This window comes from Stegostoma tigrinum, chromosome 31, assembly GCF_030684315.1.
Source record: "Stegostoma tigrinum isolate sSteTig4 chromosome 31, sSteTig4.hap1, whole genome shotgun sequence".
In the NCBI taxonomy this organism is placed as follows: Eukaryota; Metazoa; Chordata; class Chondrichthyes; order Orectolobiformes; family Stegostomatidae; genus Stegostoma; species Stegostoma tigrinum.
The window spans coordinates 20440557-20468306 of record NC_081384.1 but is presented as its reverse complement, the minus strand read 5'-3'; the positions used below and the strand labels follow the sequence as shown (position 1 = coordinate 20468306).

General features: G+C 42.6%; 1 protein-coding gene across 15 annotated transcripts in view; it reads left to right on the top strand.

Annotated features, from left to right (window-relative positions):
• LOC125466109 (beta-1,4 N-acetylgalactosaminyltransferase 2-like) overlaps positions 1 to 27750 on the top strand; it is an 82958-nt gene that overhangs the window by 4737 nt on the left and 50471 nt on the right. For 7 of the 15 annotated variants that reach the window (XM_059638701.1, XM_059638702.1, XM_059638700.1 and 4 more), the window contains exon 2: positions 6907 to 6996. The gene's annotated coding sequence lies outside the window, so the exon portion shown is untranslated. Of the gene's footprint in view, positions 1 to 1963; positions 2035 to 6906; positions 6997 to 27750 lie in introns of those variants that run through there. The other 8 variants (XM_059638708.1, XM_059638706.1, XM_059638699.1 and 5 more) reach the window with 4 other exon arrangements.

Below are 27750 nucleotides of genomic sequence, written 5' to 3'. Positions count from 1 at the left end.
TTGCAACATTGAAGAAGCATCTGGATGAGCACTTAAAATGCCAGGGTATAGTAAGCTATGGACCAAGTGCAGGTGAAAGGAATGTGATTTGTTTTTTTTTTGCTGAGCATAGCCATGGGGGCTGAAGCGCTTGTTTCTAAGCTGTACGACAATGACTCCCTATTATTCTAATTATGGATGGACAATAAATGTTGTTTTAGCCAGCCGTGACTACATTCCCTAAAGAACTTGAATAAAGGGAAAGCTGACCACTTCGATGCGGCGCTCCAGCTGTCATCTAACAACATAGACAATGCAAAGTTGGAGGCAAAATATCTAATGCTAGAATTTGAAGATAGTGAAATAGATAAATCAAAATTGAAATAGCAAAGACTAGGGCAAAAATTACAAGAAGGAAAAGAAAGATTCAGGACAAACAAAGCGAGAGGTAGAGAAAACAAGCTCAAGGGGCTTCCAAGAAAGGGCAATGGAAGGACAAAGAGAATGCCAGGAAAAGGAATGTGAAAGAGAACGGGAGTTCATATTGAAACAACTTAGGCTGAGAAAGGCAATTGAAGGCAGCTCTCTTGAGGGAAGTGCATCCAACTCAGATCTGAGAGTTAACGTTTTCAGGTTTGACATTTGAATCACTGAGTTTGATGAGGATAAGATAGATGCCTTGGTCATGTTTATTGAAAGGTTCGCACAGCAGTTGAAGTGTCATGTTAAACAGTGCACGCTGCTAATAAGGAGCAAGCTACAGGGAATGCTCGTGAAGGCAATACTGTCTTACTAGAGCAGAGCGGCACTGACGACATGGGTAGCAAAGGGGTTACTTTTGGTGTGTACCAGCTGGGGCCAGGAATGTGTGAGTATAACATCCTCCCCGTCAAGAAGCAGCCTGCCAGACATTCCTGGAATTTGAACAGTTTAAGCAGCTTGGCTTTGATCAGTGGCTATCGTTACAAACCAGACCAGATTCACTCAAAATATCATCAGATGCGAGCCTAGACCCTAACTTTGCTTTATTCTAAAGGTAAATGTCAAGAGCTGTGTGGCAGATGCAATTCAATTGGTCAAACTACTTGTTGTTAAGCAAAGCACAATTTATTCAAATACTGTAGTTAAAATACAACAAAAGAAAGAAGAATTTGGACTCACAACCTTCTTGGAAAACTTACGATAGATTATTTTACTACAAAACAGGAACTGCTCCAATACAGTTATAGCCCATAACCACTCCTTTGACAAAAGAAAAATTCAGAAAACAGAATTGCCTCACATGTCACTGACATAGCAAGCAGAGAGCCCCCAGCTTGTGGCTGCAACCGAGTGAGAAACAAAATAAATACTTCCATCTCTTCTCGACCCCAACAGCGACTGCTGAAAGAAAAACCTAAAATTCCTGGTTCTGTGGGTGGGAGCTTGGCCAGACTTATTAAGGCTGCTTCTATTGTTCCAACTTGAGGAAAAAAGCACCCAAGGATTCACAAGTATCTTCTTGTAGGCTGCTGGGCACCTGTCCCCCCATCTCGCTCTAAAAGAAAACAGGACAAAACACACCTTTGAAAGCCGTAAACTATGTGCAGTTAAAATTGAGGTCACCTGTGAAAAGCATTGTGTGGTACTTTCCTTGAGGAATTCAAAAGCATCAAACAAAATCTCGAAAGCATTCAAAAACTCCATAATAACTTCAAAAAAATCCAAAAATTTCCAACGTCGAAAACTTCATGTCCTGACAAATCCAAATCGACGTAGAGGAACAGTGAGTTACATGGCCCAGATAAGCAGCGATTGTGGCTGGCAGAAAGAAAGAGACTGATAAACCCAGGCAAGCTGTCACAGATCAGAGAGTTGTGCTGACAAGGTAAATACCCCTGAGACAGGCTGTGGAGAAAAGGGAATCCAGGTGGAGCAAACAGAATTGTCTCCAATTATAACAAGAAGAGATCTTGTTAGGAGATCAGTGGGAAACCATTGCAGGTGCTTCAACTGTGGAGAACTGGATTAAGGAAAATGGTTACTCTGGCATTCCCCAAAAATGTACGTTACAAGGTCTGTATCTGGAGTATTAAATTTGGTCAGTGTATGCTCAGGCGTAACTGTTGTTGAGAATAGCTGTCATGAGTATGAGTCAAAAGAAATGGCGAGTACTGTCCCTTTTAAAAAAACAGAGAGAAGAATGACAGGTGCGCACAGGATTTCCCTACAGTAGAACTTTGTTTCAAATAAAACCAGTGATGCAATGGCTCTGGAATGGGATGAGAAGGGCTTATCAGGGGTGGGGAAACTAGTTCATGAGGTGGGTTTGGTAAGATGCGGTGAGAAAATCCATGAGGACGCACAAAGGAAAAACCCCCACGAAGCTCAACAAAAATGACACTTAGCCACAAAAATGTCAGATTCAGCACAAGGGCAGCTTTGAGAGGCTGAACAGGTTGGAGAAAGTCAGCAATGAGCAGCTGAGTGGGTGGCCATTAATAGATCTTTGGAACTACCACAGTAGGACAGTATTAAGGACAGTATTACAGTTGCAGGATGTTTGGGGACTCGTCAGCTGAGGTAGTATGGGCTGAGGTTAGAAACAGGAAAGGAGAGGTCACGCTGTTGGGAGTTTTCTATCGGCCTCTGAATAGTCCCAGATATGTAGAGGAAAGGATAGCTAAGATGATTCTTGATAGGATTGAGAGAGACAGGGTAGTTGTCATGGGGGACTTCAACTTTCCAAATATTGACTGAGAACACTATAATTTGAGTAGTATAGATGGGTCAGTTTTTGTCCAGTGTGCGCAGGAGGGCTTCCTGACACAATATGTAGACAGGCCAGCAAGGGGCGAAGCCACATTAGATTTGATACTGGGTAATGAGCCCGACCAAGTGTTAGATTTGGAAGTAGGTGAGCACTTTGGTGATAGCGATCACAATTCTGTTATGTTTACTTCAGTGATGGAAAGGGATAGGTATATACCACTGGGCAAGAGTTATAGCTGGGGGAAAGGCAATTACGATGAGATTAGGCAAGAATGAGGGAACATAGGATGCGAAAGGAAACTGCAAGGGATGGGCACATTAGAAATGCGAAACTTATTCAAGGAAAAACTCCTGTTTGTCCTAGATAAGTATGCATCTGTCAGGCAGGGAGGAAATTGTAGAGCGCTGGAGCCGTGGTTTACGAAGGAAGTAGAATCTCTGGTCAAGAGGAAGAAGGCGGCTTGTGTTAGGATGAGATGCGAAGGCTCAGTTAGGGTGCTTGAGGGTTACAAGGTAACCAGGAAAGACCTAAAGAGAGAGCTAAGAAGAGCCAGGAGGAGACATGAGAAGTTGCCTGCAGATAGGATCAGGGTAAACCCTAAGGCTTTCTATAGGTATTTAAGGAATAAAAGAATGGCGAGGGTAAGATTAGGGCCAAATGGGGTTAGTAGTGGGAAGTTGTGTGTGAGGTCAGAGGAGATAGGGGAAGCACTAAATGAATATTTTTCGACAGTATTCACTCTAGAAAATGACAATGTTGTCGAGGAGAATACTGAGATACAGGCTACTAGACTAGGTGGAATTGAAGTTCACAGGGAAGAGGTATTAGAAATCCTACCGAGTGTGAAGATAGATAAGTCCCCTGGGCTGGATGGGATTTATCCGAGGAGCCTCTGGGAAGCCAGGGAGGAGATTGCCGAGCCTTTGGCATTGATCATTAACTCGTCATTGTCTACAGGAATAGTGCCAGATGACTGGAGGATAGCAAATGTGGTTCCCCTGTTCAAGAAGGGGAGTAGAGACAACCCTGTTAACTATAGACCAGTGAGCCTTACTTCAGTTGTTGGTAAAGTGTTGGCAAAGGTTATAAGGGATAGGATTTATAATCATCTAGAAAAGAATAATTTGACTAGGGATAGTCAGCACGGTTTTGTGAAGGGAAGGTCGTGCCTCACAAACCTTATTGAGTTCTTTGAGAAGGTGACCAAACAGGTAGATGAGTGTAAACCGGTTGATGTGGTGTATTTGGATTTCACAAGGCGTTCGATAAGGTTCCCCACAGTAGGCTATTGTACAAAATGCAGAGGAATGGGATTGTGGGAGATATATCAGTTTGGATCGGAAATTGGCTTGCTGAAAGAACACAGAGGGTGGTGGTTGATGGGAAATGTTCATCCTGGAGACCAGTTACTAGTGGTGTACCGCAAGGGTCAGTGTTGGGTCCACTGCTGTTCATCATTTTTATAAATGACCTGGATGAGGGCGGAGAAGAATGGGTTAGTAAATTTGCAGATGACACCAAGGTCAGTGGAGTTGTAGATAGTGAAGAAGGATGCTGTAGGCTACAGAGAGACACAGATAAGCTGCAGAGCTGGGCTGAGAGGTGGCAAATGGAGTTTAATGCAGACAAGTGTGAGGTGATGCACTTTGGTAGGAGTAACCGGAATGCAAAGTACTGGGCTAATGGTAAAATTCTTGGTAGTGTAGATGAGCAGAGAGATCTCGGTGTCCATGTACATAGATCCTTAAAAATTGCCACCCTGGAAGAAGGCATACAGTGTTTTAGCTTTTATCAATAGAGGGATCGAGTTCTGGAACCAAGAGTTTATGCTGCAGCTGTACAAATCTCTGGTGCGGCCTCAATTGGAGTATTGCATACAGTTCTGGTCACCACATTATAAGAAGGATGTGGAAGCTTTGGAAAGGGTGCAGAGGAGATTTACTAGGATGTTGCCTGGCATGGAGGGAAGGTCTTATGAGGAAAAGCTGAGGGACTTGAGGCTGTTTTCGTTTGAGAGAAGAAGGTCGAGAGGTGACTTAATTGAGACAAACAAAATAATCCGAGGGTTAGAAAGGGAGAGCCTTTTTCCTAGGATGGTGACAGCGAGCACGAGGGGGCATAGCTTTAAATTGAGGGGTGATAGATATAGGACAGATGTGAGAGATAGTTTCTTTACTCAGAGAGTTGTAAGAGAATGGAACGCTTTGCCTGCAACAGCAGTAGATTCGCCAACTTTAAGTACATTTAAGTCATCGTTGGATAAGCATATGAATGTACATAGAATAGTGTAGGTTAGATGTGCTTCAGATTGGTATGACAGGTCAGCACAACATCGAAGGCTGAAGGGCCTGTACTGTGCTGTAATGTTCTATGTTCTATGAAACAGTAAGAGCCTTGGAGATTTAAGTAATTCAAGAAGGCCATTCCAACAAAGAGGCGGGCAAACAAGGGAGGCTCAGTAGCTGTACAGGAGGGTAGTAAAACCCAGGAGGGGTGGGGTGCATCCAGAAAGGTGTCAGTTGAAGCAAACAGGACTGAAGCTCAGCTAGAAGTGTCAGAAAGGTTCAGGACAGATTCCAAAGCAACTAAAAGGGCTGAAGCCACACTAAAAACTTTAAACGAAGGCAAGAGGTGGCCATTGAAGGTAAAAAAAAGAGAATAGACGAGCATCAGAAATCTAGTTGGCAGGTATCTTAATGAAGAATTACAAGGGAACAAGTGGAATTCTCAAACAGGGACTAGAAATAAATGACAACGATGCCTTACGTAGCAGAACAGCCATGGGAGAGTATGGCAAAAGTTCAACATCCATCTTTTAGCAGTACTTTCCCAGGGATGCTTCAGCAGATTAGAGGAACACACATTTGCAAGACAAAAAGTGAAGAGAGTGGAACATTAACAACAGCAGGGACCATTGGTGGAGGTCACCACAGGCAGACCAGTGAGCATTACCCACTGAGAGATAAGGGGAACAAAACTAAGTTTCAAACTTCAAACAGTCCAATCCATCACCAATGTTGCCCGAAATTTGCAGGAACAGCAACTCATATTCTGCTTGGGAACCCTGCAGCCCAATGGTATCAATGTGGACCTCACAAGCTTCAAAATTTCCCCTCCCCCTACGGCATCCCAAAACCAGCTCAGTTTGTCTCTGCCTCCCTATCCTGTCCTTCCTCCCATCTATCCCCGACCCCCATTTCCTACCTACTAACCTCATCCTGCCCCCTTGACTTGTCCGTTCTCCCTGGACTGACCTATCCCCTCCCTAACTCCCCACCTCCACTCACCTCAACTGGCTCCATCCCCAACTCTTTGACCTGTCTGTCTCCTCTCCACCTATCTTCTCCTCTATCCATCCTCTGGCTGCCTCCCCCTCTCTCCCTATTTATTTCAGAACTCCCTTCCCCTCCCCAATTTCTGAAGAACAGTTGAGGCCCGAAACGTCAGCCTTGCTGTTCCTCTGATGCTACTTGGCCTGCTGTACTCATCCAGCGCTACACCTTGTTATCGCAATCTGAAACCTGAACTGGAAGGAATGACAAATCACTGGCCAGCAGTGAACACAGAGAGAGCTGACTAATTAAGTTCAGACTTCTTAAAAATACGATGAAAAAATTAACAACACTCCTGATGACACTTTCATCGACGTAGTCTGGTCACAGTGCATTTCCACAATGAGTTAAGAATTGCGTTTAGTACCGGGGTGAGAGGAGAAGACAAGCATTTGGAATCATTTGAGTCCAGTTGCCTCCTTGACTAAGCTGTTAGTATGGGAACCTTTGCAACCTTTCTCTTCCCACTCATCTTGGACTCCTGAGTGCTTTAAGATTTTGTGGATGTAAGGATCTCAGATCACTATGGTGCTTTAGAAATGTTTTTGTGCTGCGCCCTCTCCAGCATATGTGCCCTATCACACACAGCACGTGGCTGATTGAACCAGTTCACACTGACGTGACACCAATTGAAAGGGTTTTCAATTTAATACTCAGACAGCTGCAGCCAGCAAGAACCAGCTCAATTGCCTGGATGTGAAGTGAGGTCCGCAGTAGTCAGGGTGGGGATGGACTGGCTAGTAGAAACGTACTCTGAAAGGTTATTGCTGCTTGCCTGAAATTATCGACGTTGAGAAAAACTGACCTGTGTGAGTAACCACATGTTTCCTTCACTAATCACAGGAGCACTGGGCTGGATCTTCCCTGGGAGTTTCTGAACCACATGAGGAGGGTAAGAACACAGCAGCAGGTACTGACAGAAGGTTAATAAGGGTAAGGATACTTCAAATGAAGTAGCCCTTTATGACCTTTTTTTTGAAGTCTAAATGAATAAAACCAAATTTTAAAAATGTACAAATTAGGATAAACCAATCTATTATCATAAAGTGCAAGTTTAAACGTTTTGAAATACATGGTAAATTTTAATTCCGTTATTCCTATCCACAGTCCTTTGCAGTCCGCACAGCAGAGTGAATTCCTGCTCAGTCACACTCAGAGGGCTTAATTTGAATTGTGGCTTCAATTCACTGCTTTGAGAATCTGATAGCTTCTTTCCTTGAATTTTCATATCATTAAGCTCAGACGTTCTCAGCTTCAAATCACCTCTTCAGTGTTTTAGTCAAGCACATCTGGTCAGGACCTTTCAAACCATGGGCACAGAGGTTCAGTAGCTAGCACTGCTCTCTCACAGTGCCAGGGATCTGGGTTTGATTCCACCTTCGGTGACTGTCCTTGTGGAGTTTGTGCATTCTTCCTGTGTCTGTGTGAGTTTCCTGACTGTGTCTGCCATTTAACACTGTGCCCAAGATTGCAAGGAACATAGTCAGAGAACTCTTTGCATCAAGCGTTGTATATCCACCTGGAAGAATGGATGCATCTGTCACTGTATCCAACTTAAAATTATTCCAATAGTCATAATATCTCCACACACGAATTTGTCTTGCAGTCTGCATAATCAGTGCAGCAAAAATCCTGCAGGGGGTCTATAACATCACCAAAAACCAATTTATGTTGCCCTTCAGCAACTTCTAATGTCTTGACACTTAAAACCTGTTGTGGTCTCTTTTTTAAATATTGTGCTGCTCTCGAATAGTCTCTCTTGGCAGATTTGACCCACTTTGTTCGTGGCTCAGTAAAACTCTTATTGATGGGTCTTCTTCATGGCCAAGAAATGCCTCTTCTCTGGTTTCTGCTGGTAAACTTTCTGAATGCTGTTTTCTTTCTCATATCCTTAAAGGTCTCCGATCTGAGTTCCATATTATTAGCTGCTGCCGACTGACTTTTCAGTTTGATATGTTCCCTGCTGCAGGCTTTTCCACACATTATCATCATTGCATGGCATTTCCCTCGCTACACTCTGGTGTCTGGAATGTCCTTGAAATACTTGACCTGTTGTGATTTATTGCTGCATGTTATCTCTTCAGACTTCTAATTGCCTTCTATGATCACTGTGATCACAGATCATTGTAAGACCTTTGAGGTTCAGGGCAAGTTAGATCTGCTGAGAGCTGCAGGCTGATGAGTGAGTTCTCAGTCAGGTGCCTTGAGGATTGGCAAGTGTGGGCAATGCACCCAGCATCAGTAAGGAGTGCAGATGTAAGCGAGTGAGAGTTGGCTGTAGAATTTGACATCGGGATTAGAGTGTGCGTGCTAGGGCATCAGATGTTGCAGCACGGAATCACATGTCAGACCCTGCCATGCACCACTATCCTCAGCTGTGGCTTTGTTACCAAGCAGAGACTGAGATGAAGCCTGTCTCATGATTGAATTGAATTAAAACTGCTGTGATTTTCACCATTGCAGACAGCATTAAATTCAGCCCCATTGTGTGCTGCTGGCTTGTGCTCGTTCCAACACAAAAACAAATCATCTATTTTCTTGTTCCACATCAACATTTAAAATTTAAATTTTAAAATGTGAATATAGTCTTCCAATTTCACAGTAAAGGTATTGCGATGCATTCAATCAAGGGGGTACAAAGATCTTCTGTCATTAAATTATACCGCAGCAGCATCTAACAGCAAACACATACTGCAAATCCTTCATTTACTGTTCTCTAAATATTTGCCTTAAAATTTCATAGTTAAATTGCATTATCAACTCAACAATCCATTTCAAGCCCACCGACTCCCACAGCTACCTAGAATACACCTCCTCCCACCCACTCTCCTGCAAAAATTCCATCCCCTATTCCCAATTCCTCCGCCTCTGCTGCATCTGCTCTCACGATGAGGCATTCCACTCCCGCACATCCCAGATGTACAAGTTCTTCAAGGACCGCAACGTTCCCCCCACAGTGGTCGAGAACGCCCTTGACCACATCTCCCACATTTCCCGCAACACATACCTCACACCGCCCCCCCCCCAGCCACAACCGCCCAAAGAGGATCCCCCTCGTTCTCACACACCAGCCCATCAACCTCCGGATACAACGCATCATCCTCCGACACTTCCGCCATCTACAATCCGACCCCACCACCCAAGACATTTTTCCATCCCCACCCCTGCCTGCTTTCCGGAGAGACCACTCTCTCCGTGACTCCCTTGTTCGCTCCACACTGCCCTCCAACCCCACCACACCCGGCACCTTCCCTTGCAACCGCAGGAAATGCTACACTTGCCCCCACACCTCCTCCCTCACCCATATCCCAGGCCCCAAGATGACTTTCCACATTAAGCAGAGGTTCACCTGCACATCTGCCAATGTGGTATACTGCATTCACTGTACCCGGTGTGGCTACCTCTACATTGGGGAAACCAAGCGGAGGCTTGGGGACCGCTTTGCAGAACACCTCCGCTCGGTTCGCAATAAACAACTGCACCTCCCAGTCGCGAACCATTTCCACTCCCCCTCCCATTCTTTAGATGACATGTCCATCATGGGCCTCCTGCAGTGCCACAATGATGCCACCCGAAGGTTGCAGGAACAGTAACTCATATTCTGCTTGGGAACCCTGCAGCCCAATGGTATCAATGTGGACTTCACCAGCTTCAAAATCTCCCCTTCCCCCACCACATCCCAAAACCAGCCCAGTTCGTCCCCTCCCCCCACTGCACCACACAACCAGCCCAGCTCTTCCCCTCCACCCACTGCATGCCAAAACCAGTCCAACCTGTCTCTGCCTCCCTAACCTGTTCTTCCTCTCACCCACCCCTTCCTCCCACCCCAAGCCGCACCTCCATCTCCTACCTACGAACCTCGTCCCACCTCCTTGACCTATCCGTCTTCCCTGGACTGACCTATCCCCTCCCTACCGCCCCACCTATACTCTCCACCTATCTTCTTTTCTCTCCATCTTCGGTCCGCCTCCCCCTCTCTGCCTATTTATTCCAGAACCCTCATCCCATCCCCCTCTCTGATGAAGGGTCCAGGCCCAAAACGTCAGCTTTTGTGCTCCTGAGATGCTGCTGGGCCTGCTGTGTCCATCCAGCCTCACATTTTATTGTCTTGGATTCTCCAGCATCTGCAGTTCCCATTATCACTCAACAATCATTTGCTTCTTTTTGATTTACCTATTTTTGTACCATTTTGTCAAATAGTAATTTTTTTGAATCGGTGGTTTGTCCGGGAATGTAATTTTGGAATTATTTCATCACATCAGTACTGTTCTGACCAAATTCTGTACCTTCTGCTCAAATTACAAGCAATGCTTGACCTTACGTGTTTCATGTTTGCTTATCTGATACTCCTGTCACGTGGGTGGATTCAAACATTCCATCAATGTTACCTGATACAAATTGACTGGTTCGGGTTGAACCATAGTCCCATCTGCAGTGCAAAAAAAAATCAAAATTCAGGGAACTGTCTTTGTATTTCTGAAGCGTTTTAAGGTTTTGACGACTGCATGTGTTTTGTCACATCATCACTCCCTTGGCCGCCTTCATCTGTGCCACGAGATTGGTGAAAGAAGTTCTGCATCGACATTTTTGGGTTTTGTTGTTTTGAAGTTTCATTAAGATTATAAATCCTGATATCTGTTGTGTTCACATACAATTTGATCTCTACCTTACCATTTATCTTGCTCAAGCTGAAATAACCCAAATGCAAATTAGAAAACAAGGTCCTGAATCCAAATTATGTGCCTATTTAGTGTCCAATAATTGCATCACACCATCAGACATTTGCTTAAGATATACAGCTCAGAAACGGACCCTTCGGTCCAATTCATCCACGCCAACCAAGTATCCTGAATTAATCTATTCCCTTTTCTCAGCAATTGGCCTATTTTGTTCTAAATCCCTCCTACTCATTACTCATTCAGATGCCTTTTAAATGTTGTAAAAGCCAGAAATAGCTGAGCAGCAACAATGGCAAAGTAGGCTTGCTTTGTGCGCAATCATTTGGAATGATTAAAAACCCCAAATCTGCACCCTAAATTTCAAAACAGTAATGATCTACTTTGATATAAAACACTTCACCACTGGTTGGAACTGAGTGAGATCGGTCAAGCAATTAAGTCAGGACACCACACCCTGTATATTTCAACATTGAAATTACATTCAACCCATTGAATGAGTGTGCAATTCAACTCACAGTTGCAGACGTCAATCTGCAGCAAATATCAAAGCAGTTGATAAACCCTTTAAATGGTGTCAGTGCCTGAGGTGTCTGTTTACTGAAAGTTCAGTACGCAGCAAGAAAACTGAACACCTGCAGTCTGTGTCTGCTCCACACACTCAAGGTTTCAGATTTGGTTTTACAATAAAACAACAGTGTCTGGCAGTACAAAAGTAGAAATGAGACAAACAAGCTTTCTAAATACAATATCGTTTGAAATATTTCAAATATGCAGCAAAACAAAATCCTATCTACTCAACACCAGCATTTAACAATTCATCAAAATCTACAAATGTTTGTTCTTTTCGTCTGTAGGTTTGAGTAAACTGTTTCTTCTCAATTCTAGCCCAATGAACTCCTCCAGAACTTCCAATTCCCTGGCCCCAACACCTCATTTTCACCATGGATGTACAGTCCCTATACAGCTGCATTCTTCATGCAGATGGCCTCAAGGCTCTCCGCTTCTTCCTGTCCCGCAGGCCCAACCAGTCCCCCTCCACCGACACCCTCATCCGCCTAGCCGAACTCGTCCTCACCCTCAACAAATTCTCCGTCGATTCCTCGCACTTCCTACAGACAAAGGGCGTGGCCATGGATACCCGCATGGGCCCAAGCTATGCCTGCCTCTTTGTAGGTTACGTGGAACAGTCCCTCTTCGCAACCTACACTGGCCCCAAACCCCACCTCTTCCTCCGTTACATTGATGACTGTATCGGCACAGCCTCTTGTTCCCAAGAGGAGCTCGAACAGTTCATCCACTTTACCAACACCTTCCACCCCAAACTCAAGTTTACCTGGGCCATCTCCAACATATCCCTCACCTTCCTGGACCTCTTTATCTCCATCTCAGGCAGCCAGCTAGAAACCGATGTCCACTTCAAGCCCACCGGCTCCAACAGCTACCTAGAATACACATCCTCCCACCCACCCTCCTGCAAAAATTCCATCCCCTATTCCCAATTCCTTCGCCTCTGCCGCATCTGCTGACGGGATGAGGCATTCCACTCCTGCACATCCCAGATGCCCACGTTCTTCAAGGACCGCAACTAACCCCCACAGTGTTCGAGAATGCTCTTGACCATGTCTCCCGCATTTCCCACAATACATCCCTCACACCCCGCCCCCGCAACCACCGCCCTAATAGAATTCCCCTAGTCCTCACATACCACCCCACCAACCTCCGGATACAATGCATCATCCTTTGACACTTCCGCCATCTACAATCCGACCCCACCACCCAAGACATTATTCCATCCCCACCCTTGTTTGCCTTCCGGAGAGACCACTCTCTCCGTGACTCCCTTGTCCACTCCACACTCCCCTCCAACCCCACCACACCCGGCACCTTCCTCTGCAACCAGGGAATTGACCCACACCTCCTCCCTCACCCCCATCCCAGGCGCCAAGATGACTTTCCATATTAAGCAGATGTTCACCTCCACATCTGCCAATGTAGTATACTGTATCCACTGTATCCAGTGTGGCTCCCACTACGTTGAGGAAACCAAGCGGAGGCTTGGGGACCGCTTTGCAGAACACCTCCGCTCGGTACGCAATAAACAACCTGCAGCCCAATGGTATCAATGTGGACTTCACAAGCTTCAAAATCTCCCCTTCCCCCACCGCATCATAAATCCAGCCCGGATCGACCCCGCCTCCCTAACCTGTTCTTCCTATCACCTATCCGCCTCCTCCCACCTCCCCGCCTATCTTCTCCTCCATCCATCTTCGGTCCACCTCCCCCTCTCTCCCTATTTATTTCAGAACCCTCTCCCCCATCCCCCTCTCTGATGAAGGGCCTCGGCCCAAAACGTCAGCTTTTGTGATCCTGAGATGCTGCTTGGCCTGCTGTGTCCATCCAGCTTCACACTTTGTTATCTCAGATTTCTAATCAACCGCTCCTCCACCAAAAGTTTTATAATCTACACTCTTTTGATGAAGTAATTTATTTCTTAGCAGCTCTGAACAATCTTCCTTTTCCTGGTAGGGCAACACTTCTATTTATTTTCAGTCGGGTCTCTTTCAGGTTGTTACAAGAAATTTGCTCATCTTATCTTCTGCTAAGAGTTTTAATGGTTTCTTTCTCTGGTAATTAATCCTTTCCTCCACTGAAAATAAACAAGCATCCACTAACAAGCCAGAATGTGCATATTGGTTTAAACCCATGGCTCTGAAAAGATTGCCCGGGTTAATTTTTAAACACCTTCATAAAAATAAACCAACACTTATATGCCACTAGTTTAAAATCCAAGCTCATAAGAATTGATATAACATACAAATCACATATCTTTCATCATACAATGGAATACTTCCAGTCCAATGTGCTCCAAGTTTGTTTTCCATCTTCACATGGTTGGGTGAGGGTAGCGGGTGGGTGGCTGTTAAAATCCAGAAATACTACATTTGTCCTTATCTATGCTACAATTGACACTCTGTAAGATCTGCAACAGATTTGTCAAATATTACTTCATTTTCATAAATGCTTGATTTCCTTTGAGATGAGGGTGTTGCTGGCTAGGCAGCATTCATAGCCCATCCCTAATTGCCCAGAGGGCAATTAAGAATCAGCCCCATTGCAGTGGTCCGATGTCACATGTAGACCAGACCAGGAAAGGAAGGCAGTTTCCTTCCCTAAAGGGCATTCGTGAGCCAGTGGGGTTTTATTTTTCCCCAGCAATGGACTCATCGTCATTATTAGATTCCTAATTCCAGATATTTATTGAATTCAAGTTCCACCATGATGAGATTCAAACCCCAGGCCCCAGAACATTATCTGGGTCTCTCGGTTAACAGTCAAATGATAATACCACTAGGCTATTGTCTCTCCCATTGATGTGCTGCCTCCAATCCTACCATTATTTTCTAAATGCAGTTAGCTCAAGGACACTTGTGACTCAGTGATAATGTCTCTATCTCTGACCCAGGAGGCCCAGGTTCAAGGTGTGCCATAACGCATATGCACAAGTTGACTAAAATAAATTAGAGAGGTCTTGTGGTGCAGTGGCAGTGTCCTTGTCTATGAGCCAGGACATCTGGGATTAAGTCCTACCAGGTGCAGAGCTATACTGGAACATATTTGAGCAAGTTAATTAAAAATACTGACAGCTATCTCATCCTTTATTGCAGATTCTAACATACCACTGACAGCAAACTAATAGATGAGTCGTTGTCAGTTTTCTTTCTCCCTCCCTTCTAAAATGGAGACAAGGACACGACATATCCTCGTTTCGAGATTGCAGGAAGTTTCAGAATCTATTGAATTTTAAAGGATTAGCACCTATGCACAAATTACCTCCATAGTCACCTTCTTCATCACCTGGGAGATAACTCATCTGTCCAGATGATTTATTAAACTTCATCCCAATTAATTTTGCAGATACTATCTTTTCATTCATGTTAATTTCTTTAACTTTCTCATTTTCACAAGTATTTCTGGGAAATTTTCTCTACCTCCATCTATGAAGACAGAACAAAGTAATTCTAAGTCTGGTTTATAAACTTTCCCACTTCCACCTATAATGTCACCCTTTTACCTTCGCTAACCATTTCCTTTCCATATAAACAATAAACTTTAACCATTCAACTTTATACCTCATCCTAGTTTGCATTCGTATTCACTTTTCCCTTTCTTTATCAGATTCTTGGTCATCATTTTCTGGATTCTAAATTACTCCCAGCCTTCAGGTTGACCACTTGATCCGGCAATCTTAAAAACCACTTACTTTAGCTTTTGTTAACTTTGGTTTATTGGTATTTCCTCTGAGTTTTTGCACCTTAGAGGCATACATCCTTGCTTCTTGTGAACCATGTAACAATTCTTTAAACACTCGCCTTTAGTTGACCATTGCCAATTCTTTTCGTGTACTTTCCCAATCTATCATAGCCAAACTGCTGTCCAAACTAACATAGAGTCACAGAGCCGTACAGCACAGAAACAGACCTTCAGTCCAACCAATCCATGCCGAACATAATTCCAAACTAAGCATGTCCCACCTGCCTGCGCCTGGCTTATACCCGCCCCCCCAAATCCTTCCTATTCATGTACTTATCCAAACGTCTTTTAAATGCTGTAATTGTTCCTGAATCCACCACTTCTTCTGGAAGTTAATTCCACACAAACCACCCAGTGTAAAAAAATTCCCCCTCATGTCATTTATAAATCTTTCTCTTATCACCTTAAAAATATGGCCCCTTGTCATCAAATCACCCACCTTTGGGAAAAGAAACCTACTATTAGCCTCATCTATACCCCTCATGATTTTATAAACTTCTATAAGGTCACTACTCGATCTCCTAAGCTCCAGTGGGAAAGGTACCAGCCTTTCCAGCCTTTCTATGAAACTCAAAACTTCTATACCCGGCAACATCTTCATAAATTTCTTCTGAACCCTCTCCAAGTTAATAAAATCTTTGCTGTAACTGGTCAACCAGAAACTAGACACAGTATTCCAAACGAGGTCTCACTAATTGCCCTATATATAATCTCAATATGACTTCCCAACTCCTATTATTACAAGGACTGAGCAATGAAGGCAAGTGTGCTAAATGCCTTTCTAGTCATTCTGTCTATATGTAAAGCAAACTTCAAAAAATATGTACCTAGACCCCTAAGTTCCTCTGCTCTGCAAAACTATGCAATATTTCCTTTTGCTCAGATTTAAGATGCTAGTTTCAGGATGAACTGGATTATACTCAATCTTAATATAAAATTCTACCATATAATGATGAACTATATACCACAAGGTTCTTTGTAGAAAAATTTCAGAATCCCTACTGTGTGGAAGCAGGCCATCCAGTCCACACTGGCCCTCCAAGAGCATCCCACCCATATCCACAACCCCTTACTCTCTCCCTGTAACCTCACATTTCCCATGGCTAATCCACCTAGCCGGCTCACAATGTTCAATTTAGTACAACCAATCCACCTAACCTGCTCTTTGGACCGTGGGAGGAAAGCAGAGCACCCAGAGGAGACTTATGAAGTCACAGGGAAAATGTGCAAAGTCCACACAGATAGTTACCTGAGGGTGGAATTGAACCTGAGCCCCTGGCACTGTGAGGCAGCACTGTTAACCACTGAGTCACCTTACAACCCCAGATTAATCGTGTAATTTTATATCATTTTGAAAATCTAATGTATCTCGATCCCTAGTTGACTCTTCAACATACAGCTTCACAAAGATATTTCATACATACTCCAGGAATTGCCACAGCATTAATGCTAATCAGGTTTGCCCAGTTTGTATGTAAATCGAAGTTGCCTATTGTTAATGTATCATTCATGCTATACATTTTTCTAATTCCCTGGCATGCATCATGCCCAACATTATCACTATTGTTTAGAGCCTTATAAATAGCTCCCCTAACCACCCCAGGCTGTTTCTTAGTTCCAACCTACATTGCGGTATTTTGATACAGTATTCTGCCTCTCTAATGTTGTGATCTTTACCCATTTTAAGAGTGCTATCCATCTTCCTTTTCCTCCAAACTTATACTTCCAAATGATAAATATCCTTGAATTTTCATGACCCACCCTTCATCACCCTGTAACCATGACTCAGTAATGGCAATTAAATCACACTGATTTACTTCCATTTGTGCCTTCAAATCTTCTACTTTCTAACAAATATTGCATGCATTCAAATAGACTATCCTTAACTAAGTGTGTAGCTGGATGAACACAGCAGGCCAAGGAGCATCTCAAGAGCACAAAAGCTGACGTTTCGGGCCTGGACTCTTCATCAGAGAGGGGAACGGGGAGAGGTTTCTGAAATAAATAGGGAGACAGGGGGAGGCAGACCGAAGATGGATAGAGGAGAAGATAGGTGGAGAGGAGAGTATAGGTGGGGAGAGTATAGGTCAGTCCGGGGAGAACGGACAGGTCAAGGAGGCGGGATGAGGTTGGTAGGTGGGAAATGGAGGTGTGGCTTGAGGTGGGAGGAGGGGATAGCTGAGAGGAAGAACAGGTTAGGGAGGCGGGGACGAGTTGGGCTAGTTTTGTGATGCAGTGGGGGGAGGGGGTGAGCTGGGCTGGTTTTGGGATGCAGAGGGGGAAGGGGAGATTTTGAAGCTTCTGATGTCCACATTGATACCATTGGGCTGCAGGATTCCCAAGCAGAATATGAGTCGCTGTTCCTGTAACCTTCGGGTGGCATCATTGTGGCACTGCAGGAGGCCCAGGATGGATATGTCATCTAAGGAATGGGAGGGGGAGTTAAAATAGTTTGCGGCTGGGAGGTGTAGTTGTTTATTGCGAACTGAGCGGAGGTGTTCTGCAAAGCGACCCCCAAGCCTCTGCTTGGTTTCCCCAACGTAGAGGAAGCCACACCGTGTACTGTGGATACAGTATACTCCATTGGCAGATGTGCAGGTGAACATCTGCTTAATGTGGAAAGTCATCTTGGAGCCTGGGATGTGGGTGAGTGAGGAGGTGTGGGGGCAAGTGTAGCATTTCCTGCGGTTGCAGGGGAAGGTGCCGGGTGTGGTGGGGTTGGAGGGGAGTGTGGAGCGGACAAGGGAGTCACGGAGAGAGTGGTCTCTCCGGAAAGCAGACAAGGGTGGGGATGGAAAAATGTCTTGGGTGGTGGGGTCGGATTGTAGATGGCGGAAGTGTCGGAGGATGATGCGTTGTATCCGGTAATATTGTCCGTTGGTTTCTTCAATACCACAATATGGTCACCTAGTTTCTTATGTGACAAGTGGTAACATCATCATTGTTATAATGGGAGGAGCATCAAGAACTGGTCCCAGTGTCTCAGAAATCTGATATCCTCCTATATATGTTGAACCATCAACCTTGTGTTCAATTGCTCAAACCTCTTATTCTTGTTCACAGTAGCACATGACACTGAATTTACACTTCTGAGGATTTTTTTTTCTTTCCTACTCCCATTAAATCTACATTCAGAGCCATTGGTTCCAATGTAGATCACAAATTGTGGCTGTTCACAACTGCAGAATAAGAAAGAAAATAAATATATAAAGCATATAAGCATATGAAAAGTAAAATCGTTTTAGACTGTTGGAATGATCTGGGATAAAGAAATCAAGCTGTGCAATGAGAAAGTATAGTAGAAGTATTGAACAGTTTGATAGTGAAAGGGATGTGGAGGTGGGAGTAAAATAGGAGGATATGCTGCTCTTCTGTGACAGGCAATTATCTGAACAATTGCCAACTCTTAGAAAAGTGTAGATTAAGATTGTTCTTAGCTACTGCACTAAACCACAAGGAAAAGGAGGCCTCAGGATCCACTCCAACATTGTCCAGTTGGATATGACAACACTTAGCCAGCTCATTCTCATCTATCGACCGTGGCCACAGAATGATATGTATTGGTTTCGCTTTCCCTTCACAAACATTTACCTCTCGTCTGAGTCTACGTTCTATCCAAATGCTAAGGTGGCTGGCAAAGATAGTCACCATTGTGGGAGCATTCACAGGTAGCACTGATGACTCTTGGTGTTCATAGCCTTTACCTGGGTTGTGAATCAGCAATAAGGTTTTGATGGGTTAGAGAAATTGCAAGGGGATTTCCCCCAACTACAGTCAAGACATTTTTGACTGGTATCAAGGTTAATGTGGAGGAAGTTCAGTCCCAGATCAGGTTCAGCATCAGGAGGAAAGTGGTGAAAGATTGCAGACTTTGGCTCCTTCAAAATTGTTGAGAAAGAAACCTGGGGGTAAGTGGTGAAGAAAGTGAAGTTATCAACAGACAGGAAACAATTATTGTGTATAAATCATCACTACTTACAGCTACTTAATAAAAAATATCACAGACAATAAAGTACTGAAACAATGATTTAAACTTTATTGCACGTAACAATCAAAATAAGACCCCTCAAGTAAGCAAGTTAAGCCTCACTGCTCAATTTTACTATTACACAATTAATGGTAGAATTTAGCTGTGATTCCAACTAACAGTGTCTGTCTGTGAATGTGTCCACAGTTCGATCCTTGTGTAGTGTTGTTCTTTGAAGTTCTGCTGCTAAATTGTTCTGGTGTTGATTCTTATACAGTTTTCTCTCTTTCAAGTTTGTGGCATGACATTATTGGGGATCCTTTAGATTTCTTCATACCCGACATTGATTATACTTCTGGAGCCCTCAAATCTGTCATTTGCTTTCTTATCAGAAGAAGCTCCCCTGCTCCTTGTTACATTTGATGTTAGCGGTCTTTTTGAAACAGCCTGCAATTAACTCCCTTACTTCAGGACATTCCTTCTGCCAGCTGTCTAAGTTGCCCATTTGTCACAAGGCAACAGGTTATCAAGTAGTGTTATCTCTTCTGACCCAGGAAGCAAATTGTTTGTTTTGCTTTGACTCCTTCCTGGGGATGGCGAATGACCATGTTGCTTTTAATTCCTTTATAACAGCTTCTTTTGCCCCTTTGATCCTTGGGAAGCAGTTTATTTCAGAAATAATTATTGCTGATTCTTTCATTCCACAGTTGTTAAAGTTCTGATCTTTACATGGTCACAGCCTTTCCTCGTCATTTGTTATTTTTAATCTGATGAACAAACACTTGGAATTCGTCACTTTCCACTATCTCGGTTAATATCCAAGCTGAATTGTTACACCCTATACAACTGAAAAATGCATCATTTCATTATAAGGTACAGGTATATGCAAAGCAATAATCAATAAGTGAATTACAGAATAATGATCAGTAAATAAATCACAAACCAGAAGTAGGTTAATAAGGCTTCACCCATGTAGCTTTAAGATTATCATGTCTTAATTCCCTTTTCACCAACTGCATTTATTGCTGGTGCTAATGGCAAAAAATAACAGTAATAAGATAGACCCAAGTACACAAAGAAACAAAATAACATGGTATGAAACAGCACAAACCCATGTGGCCATGTGTATGTTACTTCCCCAGTTCCAGCTGTTATCCCACCAAGAATGTTCCTTGATGTTTTAACATGAGCCTTGATTCTCCAACTATTCTACTGAACCATAACATGTAACCTGAGCCTTCCACAGAATCCCATTTATTCCTTCCAAATGTTCCCCTAACTGGGCATCTCATGTCCAAATGTCATTTATACGACACTAAGCTACATTTACTTGATGTTGACCGCTCTTTTCTACTTCATTGTTCACTTGATAATTGTGCAGTGATTTGAAATGCAGCACTATTAGTGGTGCCCCCTGCCTGACATCTAAGTTTAGTGTTATCATTGATCGCACCTATTATACTTTTAATCTGAGAAGTTAATTGATTTAATCAATCGCTTATATTAGTGATGTGTAGACCATGATTTGTAGAAATGCCTTTACCATTAATGCCTGCAACATCTCTTACCTAACTTCTGTGCTTCCTGTTTTTCCCCTCAATCGTGTGATCCTCCTGATTAAACAACCTATTGACCAATTCCTTATAAATGCTAGGACACCATGATGGTTACTTGACTACCTGAGAGATACAGAATTATTGGTACTAACCCATGATGGACGTTTTCAAATGATACTTTACCTGTACTTCACATAGCGATCCCTGTTTTGCATCCTTTGTTTCCTACAGGACATTCGATAGGGTTTTAAGTCACTTCTGATGTTAAATGAGCGTGATCTGAAGTTCTGTGCATATCATCAGCACAAATGGATCTGACTTGCAAATTGCATGTAAAATTATTGCAAAAGGTGTGGGTGGACGTGTCTCCCAGTGCTGTCGGTCTATACATATCATGGTTATGTTTACACATCATGTTCACCTTCTTTGAGCGCTGGGTCACTGCTGCTGACTCCCTACTTCATTTGTAAAAACCAAGCCAACCATACAATTCCAATAATCTGCTTCATAGTTTATCTAAAGCTCAGAAACAATAAAAAAAAATTGAGGCAGTTTCTGCTCTTATTTCCAGCTTCACCTTTGCACAAATCCTTAATCCGAAGTTGTCCTTCCAAAACTCATCGAGCTTGTTGTCTGTGAAACATTCGGCACAGACACTTCAAACAATTTATTACCTCAAAAATACATTTACCCAGGTGCTCCTGTTTTATCAGATAAATAAAGTACTGCAGTTTAAACTTAGTTTTATTCATCTTTATATTCTCTCTCTTTAGGGTTCATGACAGGGATGTGGGAATCGGTTGAGATTGGGGTCACGTCTTTGCTATATTTTCATTCCAGTCCCTCTAAGCCAAAGGCGTATCAGAAAATCATTTCACACCACCCAGTCTTTCAGTCCATGAAGTTATTATAGTTCACATTGCCCCCAATTTTTCAGTCCATGAAGTTATTATAGTTCACCCCACCCCCCAATCTTTCAGTCCATGAAGTTATTATAGTTCTGAAGTTTACCTTGTCACATAATTCTGAAGAAAACAGCAACCAGTAAATAAAAGGCTGTAAGTGTAAAAATCAGAACTCAGAGTGGCCAAACCTCTCTGAACAGGGCTGAGCCCACAATACAGTGATCCTTGTTACTTGCGCAGGCTCATTCTCAATAATGATCATTTCAAATTCATGCAACATCAAAATATTGCAGATGCTAAATTTCATTTGAATTGAACATTAATTAAATTGCTGTTTTCTCAGTCAAAATGAAGGTATCTGGTAGGTACTGTACCTCTCTCCACATGCTCACTTTGTGAGCCACATAATGGTGGCATTTATACAATTCACAGCCTTCAGTCTGGTGTAGCAAAACTAATCCAAACGTACTGATTGAAATGTATTTTATCTCTTTTCTCTTGTCTTCTACTGTAGTGCATACAGCAATGAACACTTAAATTGTCTACACTGGCTTTTAACTTTTTCCAAAGATTGTTAACCAAGCTAAATTCACTTAGCAACATCACCTACATTTATATAGTCCAAAAGTTTATTTGAAGACTCAAGCATTCGATGTCTCATGCCTTCTTCAGGTTATCAGTGAGAGAGGTGGCATCAGACACACAATTTTCAAGCAAAGTTCAAAGGGTCATAGAACTGATGCGAATGTGCTGAACAAACCTAAAATGACGATTAAATCTTTAGTCAGTTAGAAAGGATTAAAATGCAAATCCCAGAATTGCTTTCAAGTCACTGCCCTGCAACTACTAAAGATCTTACTTACCAGTTTCCAGAGGTGACATTTCAGGTCAGACAATGAATATTAGGTGTAAAGCCTTGTTTGGAACCTGGCTGTGTATCAGCTTGGGGTCAGACTGGTTTTATTTCCAAAGTAGAAATTTATAAAATGCCACATTGTTGGCAAATTGTGTGCTTTTTGTAAAAAATAGAACGTATCTGCAATTACATATCTGCAAATGCAAATTCACTCCATAGATTTATATGAGGGTGCACATGGCATCTATGTGTGCGCGTGTGCACGTGTGTGTGTGCGCGCGTCTGCACGTGTGTGTGTATGTGTGTTTGTGCATATTTGAGAGAGAATGTGCTTGAGTGTGTGTATGTGAGTCTATGTGTGTGAGAGAGGGTCTGCATGAGTGTGAGAGTATGTGTGTGTGAGTGTGTTTGTGTGAGAATGTGTGTGTATTTGTGTACATGTGAGAGTGTGTAGTGTGATGGGGTCACCTATAATGCGACGTGAACCCAAGGTCCTGGTTGAGGCCATCCTCATGGGTACCAAGCTTGGCTGTCAGCCTCTGCTTGACAAATCTGCATTCTTGTGTTTGCCAGAGTCCAACTTGGAGGACATTTACCTGAAGATCTGAGGGCAAATGTCCTTGACCACTGAAGTGTCCCTCTATCTGGCGATTGTTGCACGGTGTCCATTCATCACACAAGCACACATAAACACACACTCTCTCACACAAACAGATTCAACACACTCACACAGACCTTCTGTCATACACACACTCTGTCTAACACACGCACACACTCTGTCGCCTCTGCAATTTACCAGGAGGCCTCGGTATTTTCTCTGAGTTTCCTGATACTTTACAATTTTGAACCTGTGTCCTGTTGTCTGCTCCCACAGTTACATGTTTTAAGCATTATTTTAGATTTAGTCTAGCTATTCTGTAAACAATCTTACGTACATATGTAAAGTCACCTCTGAGAAGAATTCATCTAAGATGAGTGCATAAGCCAAAAATCCAGCTTGTGTGCATTCCTCATGTTGTCTTTTCATTTACAAAGTGTTGGAAAGGTTGAGTAATATGGAGCCCTTGCAGACAGTGAAGCTAATAGAAGATTCGAAAGCAGTCTTCAAATCTTTAACAAATTTACTGAAAAGAAAAAGAGAAGGAACCTCTTTCACGCAGAAAGATCATGAACCTGAGGACACAGATTTAACATTTTTGTCAGAAACACCGGTGGCACCCTGAGGAAAATAGTGAAATGATGAGTTATCGTGATTTGGAGTGTGTTTCTGTGAACGATGCTGGGAGCAGATATTATAACTGTTTTCTGAAAGAAAAAGCAAAACATAGTGTTAATTGCAAAGCTCTGTCAAGAAGCAAACCAATGAGAAAATAATCCTGCTTTTATGCTATACTTTGACTGAATGAACTGCTTTTATATTTGTCTCATTGTTTTTTTTCCATCAGTTGTTTACGTATAAGGTAGGGAAATAAAAGTTCTTTGTTGGTATCCAATTCTGGTTGTACCCACCTTACCAGCAACTTTTCAGACAGGACAGTGTCGGGGAATTTTACAACGATCAGCCCAACCATCAGAGAAATTTAAAGACAATATTTTAAATAACATGTTCAAAACCGTGAGAATTTATTTAATTTAAAAATAGAAACTGTTTCCAATGATTGTTAAATGAGACAGGTGAGAGACAGGTAGAATTTCTTAACAGAGAGTGGTTAAGGTCTGGAAAGGACTGCCTGAAAGGGCATGGAAGGAGGTAGAACAGTCACTTTCCAAAGGGAATTTCATACAGCCTCTAAGAGGTAAAATCAAAAGGCATGTTCATACAAAGGCAATTTGCCTACAATCATGGCAAACTCATCAGAAATTTGACTTAGAGTTTTCTCCCAATTTGTCCTATGTAATGTTTTTCACGGTCCATGCATGATATTTTGTATATTACGTTAGTTTTATTGGTATGGGATTCTTCACATTTGTCAGTAGCTGTGGCAGGGTGATTGTTGGTTCAAGGGCTACCCTGATACATAGGGGTCTGAGTAGTCTTGTGGTCATCTCTGATATGTCTTGGAAGTTCAGTGGGCTGCCTAGTGTGCCTGGCCGTGTTGTGTCCTCTTGTTGTGGTATGTTGCAGACATAATGGCAAACTGAACGTTTTTGAATATCCATTCCTTTTAAAAACCCCTTATAAGTGCTCCAGTTCTGCCTTGCACAATTACTGGGTTGCTGCAGTGTGTTGTGGCTTGTTTGAATAATGTCCTGATGCAGCTCTGTTTATGGGTGTGGAGGTGGTTGCTGGAGTAATTAAGATTCCGGTTCATAAGTGTTGCCTTTCTTTATAAACTAATCTGGTGTACCCTGTTGTCAGCGATTACTACAAGACTACTCAGACCCCCAGGTATCAGGGTAGCCCACAAGCGAATAACTACCCTGCGACAGCAACTGAGGAACATAAAGAATCCTATACCACAACAATGAAACTAACATAATGACAAAATACCATGCGAGGAATGTGAAAAACATTATATCGGACAAACTGAAAGAAAACTGACAATGAGGATACACAAACACCAAGTAACCACCAAGAGACACAACCAGTTCTCACTGGTCTCAATACGCATGGACAAAGAAGGACATGAATTATACTGGGACAACACATCCATAATTGCACAAGCCAAACAGAGACATGCCAGGGAATTCCTTGAGGCCTGACATTCCAACCAGAACTTTATCCAAAAACACGTTGAAATGGACCTGATATACAGACCACTGAAAAACAGAACTGGAAGTAATGCCGACTATCCCAGTGAACCAAGGCTTATAAATAACAGGCAGGATAGAAAACTGCTTCACCGGAGGCACACCAACGATGCTACCTAGCAAGATGACAAAACATCTGCAATCAAACACACCAGCTCAGTGAGAAAGTCGGTGAACAACCCTAGTTACAATTCTTCTCAAAAACATCAAATAATTCTATGTTTCTTGAACCAATCCAATTGATGAATTTGCACTCCTGCTAGATTGGTCTTCATTTCTCCAATGGTTTTCTGAACCTAACTTTCAAGATCATCAATAGAATAAAAAACGTGAACAGTGTTGTAACCCCAGCTTATGATACCTACTGAATAAGTCAAACCCCAAATGAAATCTGGCTTGATGGATAATATGTTTTATTTTATTTGGTTAATGTAGTGATCATCCAACAAAACATATTCATGTGAGCCTGAGATAGCAAGATGTACAGCTGGATGAGCACTTTTTCTGAAGAAGTGTCTTCAGAAGAAAAGTCAGCTATCCTGTTCCTCTGATGCTGCTTGGCCTGGTGTGTTCATGCAGCTCTACATGTTGTTATCTCAGATTCTCCGTCAACTACAATTCCTACTATCTCATGTGAGCCTGCATGTTTTTCTTCAATGACAGAATAGAGATTTATTACAGAAAAGAAGAAAAAGTAGGATTCCCAAAATGTTTCTTGATATTACCCATTGCAGACTCTCAAGTCCAGGACAACTGCTTCCCCAACTCAACACCTCAAGTTTCTACCTAACTGACTCCTTACTTTGGCAATTCAGTGAGCCTTTTCCCAGTCTACTGACAAGAATTTCTCACAAATCTGAGAATTTAAGCTTTCTCAGTTCTAATAGTCTGCAGATTGCTGATCAAATTATCCTGACTTGGAAGATTCAAAAACTAACTTCTTCCAGTAAGATGACTGGTTCATTGAACTGTCTGGAACTCCTTCTATTGGAGGAACTAAACATGCTTCTGAGCCCATTCTCATGTTTTCTGAATTCAGTTTAAAAAATTGTTCATTCCTAGATTATTCTGAAATGAAATCAAAGCCAGTTCCTCTAAATATAGATTAACAGGCATCTAAACTGGCCGCCCTGCCAAACAGCAGTGATGGAAAAGAAAATCTTAATTGCTTTCTTTCAATCGGACTTGTTTCATGTGGAGGTTTTCAGTAGCTTCTCCCTCTAAATGCAAAGCACTTTCAGTGAACGTCGCATAAGTATGGAGGTCAGAATGTACATTGTACTTACAAATGCATTTCTCCAAACATCTCCCTTTTCATTAAATATCTTAAAAATGCAACATAATGTCAGCTATCTCCATTCTTGCATGCTCCAATTCATCAGTATCGGCACACCCATAACTCTCAACACACCCAAAGGCTTCAATACGAACAATACAAAGAAGTGCTCAGTAAATGGATCCAGCACACTGTCTGACAGTAATAATTTTAACATGTGCTCTGCAGTGCGATTTAAAAAATGAATGTGTTGAATCTAAACGAGAAAGCATGCGCTTTGAAAAGTTGTTTCCAGTTAAGGTGAGGCACGAAAACTGAATGAAGAATTTTATTTTAAAAAATTGAAAGAGAAAAACAAAAGTAACAAAAAACATTTCGTAAAAAGATTATAAAGTGTGAAGCTGGATGAACACAGCAGGCCAAGCAGCATCTCAGGACCTCCTGAGATGCTGCTTGGCCTGCTGTGTTCATCCTGCTTCACACTTTATTATCTTGGATTCTCCAGCATCGGCAGTTCCCATTATCTCTCGTAAAAAGATTGACTTTTTTAAAATTTTTCAACTATAATTAAAATCTGATAAGATGCTTCACATTTTTGGTAAGATTCATTATTTGTCAGTAAAGAAGACCATTAAAAATTCACTTGAGCCTTAATAGATGGCCCTAAATTTATCTGCTATTTTCATTGAATTGCTTTTGTTTAAATATAGAGTGCGTAAAGAAGGCAACTCAGGCAACAATTTGCTGATATTGATGTTTAACATTGTATGTACCTGCCCAAGAGGATGACCATGGAATGACAGGGCTGAACACCACTGTTTATTCCCCAAACATACGGATCAATCAGTTTAACTTCGATGATACTTTGTCGGAATGAATTTGAGCTTATTATTATTATGGAGTCATGGAATCATAGAGATATACAGCACAGAAGCAGATCCTTCATTCTTGCCAACCAGATATCCTAAATTAATCTAGTCCCATTTGCCAGCATTTGATCCAAATCCCTCTAAACCCTTCCTATACATATACCCAACCAGATGCCTTTTAAATGTTGTAATTGTACCAGCTTCCACCATTTCCTCTGGCGGCTCATTCTATACATGCACCACCCACTGTGTGAAAAAGTTGCCCCTTAGGTCCCTTTCAAATCTTTACCCTCTGACCTTAAACCTATGCCCACTAGTTTTGGACTCGCCGATCCTGAGAAAAAGACCTGTCTATTTACCCTATCCGTGCCCCTCATGATTTTATAACCTTGTATAAGGTCACCCCTTAGGCTCCTACACTCCAGGGAAAATAGCCCCAGCCCTACTTATTCTCTCCCTATAGCTTAAACCCTCTAACCCTGGCAAGCTCCCTGTAAATGTTTTCTGAACCATTTCA